Source organism: Canis lupus, chromosome 18, assembly GCF_003254725.2.
Source record: "Canis lupus dingo isolate Sandy chromosome 18, ASM325472v2, whole genome shotgun sequence".
NCBI lineage: Eukaryota > Metazoa > Chordata > Mammalia > Carnivora > Canidae > Canis > Canis lupus.
This window is the reverse complement of record NC_064260.1, coordinates 13,752,417-13,763,361: the sequence shown is the minus strand read 5'-3', so window position 1 is coordinate 13,763,361 and position 10,945 is coordinate 13,752,417. Positions and strand designations below refer to the sequence as shown.

General features: G+C 35.7%; 1 long non-coding RNA gene across 1 annotated transcript; it reads left to right on the top strand.

The window, feature by feature from the left end:
* Positions 1 to 949, top strand: LOC112661493 (uncharacterized). Its single transcript, XR_003137743.3, has 2 exons — positions 1 to 376; positions 654 to 949. It is a non-coding gene; the product is annotated as an uncharacterized LOC112661493 (long non-coding RNA).
* The last annotated feature ends 9,996 nt before the right edge of the window (positions 950 to 10,945 follow it).

Here is a 10,945-nt window from a genome sequence, read left to right as displayed (position 1 = left end):
ATAAAGTTCTCTTGGTAATAAGTCCGTTGTTAAGGACACATTCCCTTCTGCGTTTGAGGGGAGAAGGGCTGGGAAAGTAGGGCTAGTTTCTTCTAGTTCCTAGGACTGTCCTGAGACACTATACAGTTTATGGGAAGTTCTCGGATTTTTCTCCTTAAGGAATGGCTGGCTGTCTAACGTCCTAAGTTTTGCTCCTTTACTTCTCGTGGGGAATGATGCTTCCTACATCAGATAACCAAGTGATGGATAATGAGAATGTTTATAGGGGAGTGGTCCATTCCCTGGTCCTTCTCTCTCTCTCCTGACTGGCACTCCAGTGGGCACTCCGTGTTTGCCTAAGTCCATCAGTGAAATCCTGCGGATTACTTGCAATGGGGTGAGAAAGAAGGATATGGTGAAATGGCTTAGAACAGCACAATTTTATATTTTGCATTTATGATGCAACTTTCTCCTAACTCCCTTACATTGTTAAGGTGGATCTCAGTACGTAGAACTTTGACGTAAGCATGCAGATTTTACCCCTCAGTGAGCATCTTACTTTCCCGTCAAAGACTGATAAAGCACAGAAGTTTTCTGATTTGCATATAGTTCCTAATAGTCCCCCTCCAATATTTGAGCTGAAAGACACCAAGTTCAGTCTCCTTATTTCACAGATGAGGAAATCTGGACCCACGGAGGCTCACTAATAGGGCTTGTTGATAGCACCACCGGGACTCCTGTTTATTGGATTCCTAACCCAGAGGTCTTTATATTTCACTGGAGGCTTCTGTGCTGCCTAGACTCGGAGGTTCAGCAGAAAATGCATAACGCATGAGACGTGACCAATGGACAGAGCTGTACCCCTATTTCTACTTCAACTCTCCCCAAAATGGAGCAGTTTTGATCGGTGTTGTATTGGAATGAACAGATATTTTGTTTGAACGAGGTTTTAATAAAAACTAAACCAAAACTATTCTGAAAGTTGTTTCCCTACACCACCAGAACGCCTTCCCCACACAATGGGTTTATGGCAAATACAGAACTTCCTATCAAGAGACCAGTTCTCTGCCTACCCAAAAATCATGGCAGCTTTCTGAAGAGAAGATCATTTTCCTTTCCTGGAAAAACACACCTAACGTCAGACCAATATTAAGGAGCCAATTACCAGCTTCCTAAGTCCTTATAAAGAAATGATGTTACTACTTTTTACATCATGACTAATTTTCTTGATAATTCTGAGAACACATATTAATGTGAAATTTGAATAACTTCCACTGGAATGCCCCTGCATACTGACAGATAATCTCACAGAGTGAGCCAGCAGACTGATAAGGGGACTTCATAATAAAAGAAGAGGGTAAAATAAGGATTTATGTACTCCTGGCTTCTCATATTGTTTGTTATTCCTTTCCTTCCATGTTTATCATATTATAGGTACTTCAGGGGGTCTTTTGCCACATAAATACATAACGGGCATCTACACAGACTTACAGATTTGATTTCAATTAGGAGCCTAAATCTTTCTTTAATGCAATTTTGATTCTAAGAAAACATAAGATCTCAACAACTTGCAAAGCGTTCAGCAGTTCTTTTATATAATACATGTTCATTTAATTTACCTCAGATAAAACTACTTTTTATGAAATATTTTTAGGGATTAGTATCAGGTCAAATTGCTTACATTTTCATATACTTTTAAATCTGACATTGTCTCCTCTCTCTATTCTTCTCTTTTCTCTACTTCTTTTTTTTCTTACATTTCTTCTTGACCTCTACCTTTTGATTAACTGAAATCTTTATCCGTTCACTATTAGCAACTAAAATTTACTCATAAAGATCATATGTTTCTTCTAGTTCCTAGGACTGTCCTGAGACACTATAAAGTTTATGGAAAGTTCTCAAATTTTTCTTCTTAAGGAATGGCTGTCTAAAGTCCTAAGTTTACTCCTTTACTTCTCATGGGGAATGATGCTTCCTATATCAGATAACTAAGTGATGGATAATGAGAATGAACAGGAAAAAAAAGGTAGCTGTATCTGTATACTTCTTAAATATATAAATGATGTAGTTTAAAAATAAATCCGAGCAGAATAAAGTGATTGGAGAAAACTAAAATAAAATACATCTCTAGCTACCTAGACCTCTGCTTTAAGGTCCCCCATCTATTAAACAATGTGCTTCTTGAAAAGTGGCCAGAACATAAAAAAAAAGTGTATGTAAGTGAATATAGTCAACTAATCTATGAATGACAGAGGAGACAAGAATATATTGAGATAAGGAAAAGACAGCCTCTTCAATATATTGTGTTGGGAGAACTGGACCACTTTCTCACACCATACACAAAAATAAACTCAGAATGAATTTAAAATTAAAGACCTAAATGTGAGACATGAAACCATAAAATTCCTAGAAAAAAAAAAAACACACACACAGGCACTAATTTTTTTGACATCAACCTTAGCAACATTTTCCAAACGTGTCTTCTCCTCAGGCAAGGGAAATAACAGCAAAGTTAAACTATTGGGACTATATCCAAATAAAAAGCTTTTGCACAGCAAAGGAAACCATCAACAATACAAAAGACAACCCACCAAATAAGATATTTGTAAATGATAAACCCTTAGGGTTAATATCCAAAATATATAAAGAACTTACACAAACAAACAGCAAAAAACACAATCCAATGAAAAAGAATGGGCAGAAGACCTGAACAGATATTTTCCCAAACAAGACATACGATGGCCAATACACTCATGAAAACATGCTGAATATCACTAATTACCAGGGAAATGTGAATCAAAACCACAGTAAGATATCACCTCACACCTGTCAGGATGGCTAGTATCAGAAAGACAAGAAATAAGTCTGGCGAGGATATGGAGAAAAAAGAACCATGCACCGCTGGTGGGATTGCAAGCTGGTGCAACCACTGTGGAAAACAGTGTGTAGTTTCCTTAAAAAATTAGAAATAAAAATATACAATTCAGTAATTCTACTACTGAATATTTAACCAAAGAAAACAAAAAGACTACTTAAAAAATACATATGCACCCCTCTGTTTATTTCAGCATTATTTACAATAGCCAAGATATAGAAGCAACCCTAGTGTCCATTGTAGATGAATGGATAAAGAAGAAAGGGTATGTATATATAATGGAATATTACTCAACCATAAAAAAGAATAAGATGTTGCCACTTGTAACAACATAGACCCATAAATACAAACTGCTAGTTGCCAGAAGGAAGGGGGTGCAGGGTGGGCAAAATGAGTGAAGGGAGTGGGAGGTACAGGCTTCCAATTACAGAATGAATAAACCACAAGGATGAAAGGTACAGCACAGGGAATATAATCACTGGTATTGAAATAGTCTTATATTGTAACAGATGGTAGCTATACTTGTGGTGAGCATAGAATAAAATCACTATGTTGTCTAAAATCATTATGTTGTCAACTAATATAACATTGTATAAAAACTATATATCAATACTTTAAAAGCTATTTTTTAAAAGCATATATAAGTGGTTGTGAACATCAATTTTGGAATCAAATATATCTTTATTTTTTTAAATCCTCAGGAAAAAAATATCCTGAGACACATTTTTTAACCTTTCTGAGCCTTAATTTTCCCCTCTATAAAATGGATATAATCTCTTTTTTTAATTGATCAAAGACTGGATGAAATAACATTCATAAACTATTTATTATAGTGCCTGGATCACACTAACCATCCAATAAATAATAGCTATTCTTATTTTTCTTATCAAATCATAAGGATTTTACTTGATTTAACCAACATATTTCAAACCCTGTATTATAGTGGGAGCCTAGAGATTTTTTTAAAGTAATAAATTGTTGAGAGAAAAGTCAAATACTATTGCCAGAAAGAAATTTAGAGATCATCTAATGAACCCAACACTCTTAATCCAGATGACAATATTGAGATGCCAAGAAATCTACCCAAGTTCACATGACTGGATGGTGGAAGACTGTGAACCAGAACCCAGATTTCTGTTAGTCCAGAGTCATTTCTAACATTCTTGTATTTAGTCCAAAGAGATAGCATTAGTTTTTAGTTTGAGTGAGATTAAATAATTAAATTTTCATGAAGAAAATTTTTGGCCTTTTTATTAGAACACATCTAAAGTAATTTAGATTTTTCTACAAGTTATTTCAAAGCTCTGATATGCTCTAATTAATATTGCCAATGTGAAATACATAAAGGCCATATAAACTGAGAGGCTAGGATTTCCACCTCCAGGAGGATGAGATACATTTGCTTTCCATGTTCCCCCTGCTACTTAAAACTTTACACTCTGGCCATAACATGAACACAAGAAGACTGAAAAATGAAGAGGAGAAACCAGACAGGCAAGGGACCCCAGAGCCCAAAGAACAACACAGCAATGAGTTGTCTAGGTTTTTTTTTTTTTTTTTCATTTCTCTTTTCCACACATATCTCAGACTGACTGCTGGAGAAGCCAATGACCCAGAAATGTCAACAGATGTAGATATAAAAAGCCCCAACAAAATTTTGTTCTAACTATAGGTTCAGGAAAGGAACAGCCTAGCAAGACAAAAAAACTTTTATAAAATAATCTACTACAGCAAACCACCAAAAAACAAAAAACAAAACAACAACAATAAAACAACAAAAAACAAAAACAAAACAAAAAACCAGCTATGGCTTTGATACTCACCAAGCTGTAAAAAGGCACCCACTAACCCTGCTGGGCTAGTGTCAGAGAAGGTTAAATAGGGGATCACAACTCTCATCCCTGCTGGGCAGTAAAGAGGCAATGCTTCCCCATAGTGTCAGTGGAGACAACATGGGGAGCAGTAACAAGACATTTCTATCCCTTCTAGTCAGAGATCTATCATTAAAGGTCTGGTGGGGAGCCAGCGTGCTCCAACCCAGCAGTAATGAGAAGTCTCTTTCCCTGACTTGGGTAACATGGGAGACAGGGTGGGAAACCTGGGCCTCTGCTTAGCAGTACAGAGGCAGCATCCCTCCCATTCCCTGTTGGGACAATGTTGGAGAAAACCAGCTAAAACAGACAGTTTAAATAATATCCAGAGTCTCATGATGTAAAGTCCAAAATGTCCAGGTTTCTATGAAAATCACTTATCATACCAAGAACCAGAAACACTTCACACAGAATATAAAAAAGACAATCAATAGATGCCAACACTGAGATGAGAAAGATGTTAGAATTATATACAATTATATACATTAGAATTATATACAATTGTATATACAGAAATATATATACAATTATTTAAATCCCCATCATGAAGACACTAACAAGCAATTATAAGCATTCTTGAAACAAATGATAAAAGAAAAAGCTAACATAAAGAAATAAAACACCTCAGCAAAGAAATAGGAAGTGAAAGAAAAACCAAATGGAATTTTAGAACTGAAAAATACAATAATTGAAATCAAGAGCTTAGAAAATGGTCTGGTCTCAATAGAAGAATGGAGAGGACAGAGGAAAGAAATGGTTAACCCTAGCCCTAACCCTAAGATATAACAATAAATATTATCCAATCTGAACAACAGAGAGAAAAAGGACTAAAAAAACAAAAAACAAAAAACAGAACGGAGCCTCAGGGACCTGTGGAACTCTAAAATCTGATATTTGTGTCATTAGAGGCCTATGAGAAGAGCAGAAAGAAGGGTGGGGCTGAAAAAAGTATTTGAAATAATATGTAATAATGACTGTAAATGTTCCAAATTTGGCAAAGATACAAACCTACAGATTCAAGAAACTGAACAAACCTAGAGTAGATAAATCCAAAAAATCCAAACCAACTCACATCATTGTCAAACTTTTGAAAACCAAAGACAATGAAAAACATCTTGAGTATAGTGAGATAAATATGACACCTTTAACTGTAATGGAGAAACCATCTGAATGACCAGATTTCTCATCAGAAACCATAGAGACCAGAAGAAGGTGGCTCAACATTTTTCAAGGGCTGAAAGAAAAGGACTGTCAACCCAGATTCCTATGCCCAGTGAAAATATCCTTCTACCACAAAGAGGAAATCAAGATATCCTCACATGAAGCAAACTCTGCAATAGTGGCTAAAGGAAGTTCTCTAGCAGAAGAGAACCAATAAAAGAAGGCATCTTAAAATATTAGGAAGGAAGAACTACAGGAAGAAAACTATGTGTAAATATGATAGACGTTTCTTTTCCTATTGAATTTACTCAATTATGTTGGATGGTTGTTACGAACTGAATGTGCTCTTCCAAATTCATAGGTTGAAGCCCTAGCCACTAAAGTGACCCCCACCCAGGGTCTGTGAGCAGGTATTAAGGTTAATAAAGAGTGGGGTCCTATTCCCATAGGGACTGTATCCTTATAAGAGGAAGAGACACCAGAGTTTCTCTCAATCATGTGAGGACAGAGAGAGAAAGCATCAGGAAAAGAGCTCTCACCAGGAACTGAATCAGATAGGATCTTGGTCTTGGACTTCTTGGACTCCAGAACTGTAAGAAAATTAATTTCTGTTGTTGAAGTCTGTGGTATTTTGTTATGGCAGCCCAGTAGACTCATACACAATGGTTGAAGTAAAAATTATAGCACTGTTCAGGGTGGTTCTAAATGTATGTAAAGGAAATATTTAAGACAAATGTATTAGAAACAGGGAGGATAAAGAGACATAAAGGGAGGTAAGGTTTCTATACTTCGCTGAAACTGGTAAAATGACACCAATAGACTGCATTATGTATATATGGCATCATGCCTAGAGTAGCCACTAAAAACCTACCAAAAAAGATATACTCAGAAATATTATTAATTGCACTCACTATGGTAGGACATATGCTAAAACTGGAACAACAAAGGGAAGATTAAGAATGTACAATGGGAAAAAGATAGTCTCTTCAACAAATGGTATTGGGAAAACTGGACAGCTATATGCAAAACAACAAAACTGGAGCACTTTCTTACATTATATGCAACAATAAACTCCGAATGGATTAAAGATCTAAATGTGAGTCCTGAAACCATAACATTCTCCTAAAAGAAAACAGGCAGTTATCTCTTTGACATCAGCCACAGAAAGAGTTTTCTAGTTGTGTGTCCTCAGCCAAGGGAAATAAAAGCAAAATTAAACTATTGGGACTACACCAAGATAAAAAGCTTTTTTTTTTTTTTTTTTTGGCACAGCAAAAGAAACCATCAACAAAACAAAACAAAACCCTACCAAATGGGAAAGACATTTACAAATTATATATCCAATAAGGGGTTAATATCTAAAATATGTAAAGAACTTATACAACTCAACATCAAAAATAATCTAATTAAAAAATGGGCAGAAGACATGAATAGATAATTTCCCAAGATGATATACAATGGCCAATAGACACATAAAAAGATGCTCAATGTCACTAATCATCAGGGCAACGCAAATCAAAACCACAATGAGATATCCCCTAATACCTATTAGAATAGTTAGTATCAAAAAGACAAGAAACAAATGTTGGTGAAGGTGTGGAAAACAGGAGCCCTAGTGTGCTGTTGGTAGGACTGCAAACTGGTGCAGCCACTGTAAAAGGCAGTAAGTAGTTTCCTCAAAAAATTGAAAATAGAAATATCATACAATCTAGTAATTCCACTACTAAGTATTTACCCAAAGAAAACAAAAACATTTATTTGAAAAGATATATACACCCCGATGTTTATTTTAGCATTATTTACAACAGCCAAGATATAAGCAACCCAAGTATCCACCCATAGATGAATGGATGAAGAAGTGGTATATATCTATATATGTACACACACACACACACACACACACACACACACACACACACACAGGAATATTACTGGGCCATAAAGAAGAATGAGATCTTGCTATTTGCAACAACATGGATGGATCCACAGAGTGTAATGCTAACTGAAATAAGTCCAACAGAGAAAGACAAATACCATATGGTTTCATTCATATGTAGACTTTAAAAAACAAAGCAAACAAGCAAAGAAAAAAAGGAGATTAAAAAAAAAATAAGGTCTCGAAGAGAATTGGTGGTTGCCAGAAGGAAGTTGGGAGGGATGGGTGAAATAGGTGAAGGAGATTACTAGTACACTTACCTTGCTGAGCAACTGTGTAACGTACAGAATTGTTGAATCGTTATACTATACACCTGAAACTAATATAACACTGTATGTTAATTATACTTGAATTAAAAAACAAATTTTTAAAATTTTGAATAAATCAAAATAGAACTCTAAAAAAATGTTTCAGTAACCCAGAGGAAGGCAGGAAATGAAAATAAAGAAATGAAAAATAGAGAATAGGCAGAAATAAAAATGAGAGGATAAATCTACAATGTAACATTGTATATTAACATTTATTGATGAATGATTGATCAAATCAGAAATTGGCCATATGGAAAATCAACCAAGAAACTGGTCAGACTTAAAATTAGTCAGGCCTGAAGTTAACCAAAATTCTGTGTTCCTTGGGTCTAGTTTAAAGAGCTTTCTTATGTTTAATTAAAAACTACTTTCATTTTACTTTTACCTGTTGTCGGTTCTTGAGCTTTGTAGAATAATCTCAAAAACTAAATTTTAGACTGTCAAAACTTCAAAGTAAGCAACTTCTTCATACTGTTAACTCATATTAAATTTAAAGTCAAATAAAAATCTTAAATTTTTTCCCACATGAACTTCTCCAAAATTATGTATGCTGTGTACTATATTGTACTTAGAAGACTTTAGACTTATCCCTATTAAATTACATTTTATTAGCTTCAGTCCAATATTCCTACCTATTGCGACACTATGGGATCTGCGTTCTGTTATGTCTGATTTTGATTAATCCTTTTAGAAAATTAAACAAGCACCTTCCACCTCAACAAGGTCATTTATTAGCACATCTCAATGAGAAAGGCCTCTGTCATTCTAAAGGGGCCTTCTGCATGCTGACACATGCCCACTTTTTGAGTATGGTTGATCCATTAGCCTCAAGCCTGCCTTATATTATCATCACCTAGCTCACACTCTCTTATTCAAGAAGATATTATTAAGAACTCTGTCACATTTTGTTGAAACCAAAATATATACGTCTGTGGGCTTTTCTCTAATCTATGAAACCTGATATTCCTGTCCAAAAAATGAAATCATCACAATTTTTTTATAAGCTCTCCAACTGTTCGATCTCAATTGTAGATTCCACTTGTTCTATTCCTTTCCTTAGTAACTTTGGAACTCAGCTGTAATTACATGTAAAAATAATCAGCGACTTAGAGACTATTCGTAACAGATTGGAAAAATATTAACATATTGAATCATAAATGTGGAAAAAGAGAACTAAGTATTAAAATGAACTAGATAAATAGAGTCTATGAATTAGTGCTATAACTTTAAAAACTATATTGCTTCTTAAACACATATATAGATTATGAGAAGTAATTGTTTTTGTAATTTTGTTTAATACTGCCCAGACTAAATTCCTAACACACAGTTCCAATCCTACCCTTTAGTCCTCAGAAATCCTCAGTAGACCTCCATTGTCTTCCAAATTAAGAATAAACTCTATAGCCTGATATTAAAAACTTTCCAATTATGACCCTAACGAATCTCCAAGACTGATTTATGCTTAGACCAAAGGAAAACTTTCTGCCAAACTTCATCAGCATATATTCATAGAATGCCTATTCATTCAATCTTTCAAATAATTTGGGGGCCTATTCTGTACCAAGACGAATGTTAGAAGTGAACAATGAGCAGAATTGTATCAAAACCTGCCTCAAGAGGCTTACAGGCTAGCATTATTAGTTTCTTATTGCTGCTGTAACAAATTGCCACAAACTTGGTGGCTTAAAACACCACCAATGTATTAGTGTAAAGTGCTAGGGGTCAGTAGTTTGACGCTGGACTCATTGGGTTACTATCAAGTTGCCAGCAGGGCTGCATTCCTTTCTGGAGGTGCTAGGACTGAATACATTTCCTTGCCTTCTCCAGCTTCTAGAAGTCAGCCTCACTCCTTAGTTTATGGCCTCTTCTACCATCTTCAAAGGCAGCAACGTTACATCTCTCTGACTCTTCTTCAATATTCACATCGCCTTTTGTCTCTTCTGCTTCCTTCTTGAACTTTTCAGGATCCTTGTGATTATGTTGAGCCCACCAGAATAATCTCCCAATTTTAGAGTCACCTGATCAGAAACTTTAGTTCCATCTGCAACCTTAACTCCCTTGTGCCATTTAACCGAACATATTTGTATGTTCCAGAGTTGAGGATGCGAACATGTTTGAGGGACTCTTATTCTGCATATGTAATTACAGGTATGACTACTAATAACCCAGGTTTAACATACACCAAATATTCATATAGCCAGACTCCAAGAGTCACTTCATTTCATCTTCCCAAGAGTTCCATGAGGTAAGTACTAGTCTATATACCCCATTTTACGATGAGCAGTCTAGAACTATTCTTTCCCATCTACGTTTCTTTGCTCATTTTCCCCATCTTTTTCTTGTATCCATTTTTTGAGGCTCTTCAATAAAGCCATGTGACCTCCTATGTGTTCTCTTCCTTCTCTGAGGCTGTATCGTTTTGCTTTTATCTCTCCCATCCATTCCCCACCATATTCTCACCTCCAGGAAAACCACTATTACTGAGGGGAATGTAGTGTATCCTTAAAGTGTGCTGGAACAGGGGCAGCTGGGTGGCTCAGTAGTTGAGCATCTACCTTCGGCTCAGGGCATGATCCTGGGGTCCTGGGATCGAGTCCCGCATCAGGTTTCCCGTGGGGAGCCGTTTCTCCCACTGCCTATGTCTCTGCCTCTCTTTATGTGTCTCTCATGAATAAATAAAATCTTTAAAAAAAAAAGAAAGAAAAAATTGCGTTGGAACAGAAGAAAGGTTGTGAACCATGTAGATTATAAACTCCTTCAAAGCAAGACACATTAAAAGGCAGAAACATTTAAAGATGTGTCTTACTCATCTTTC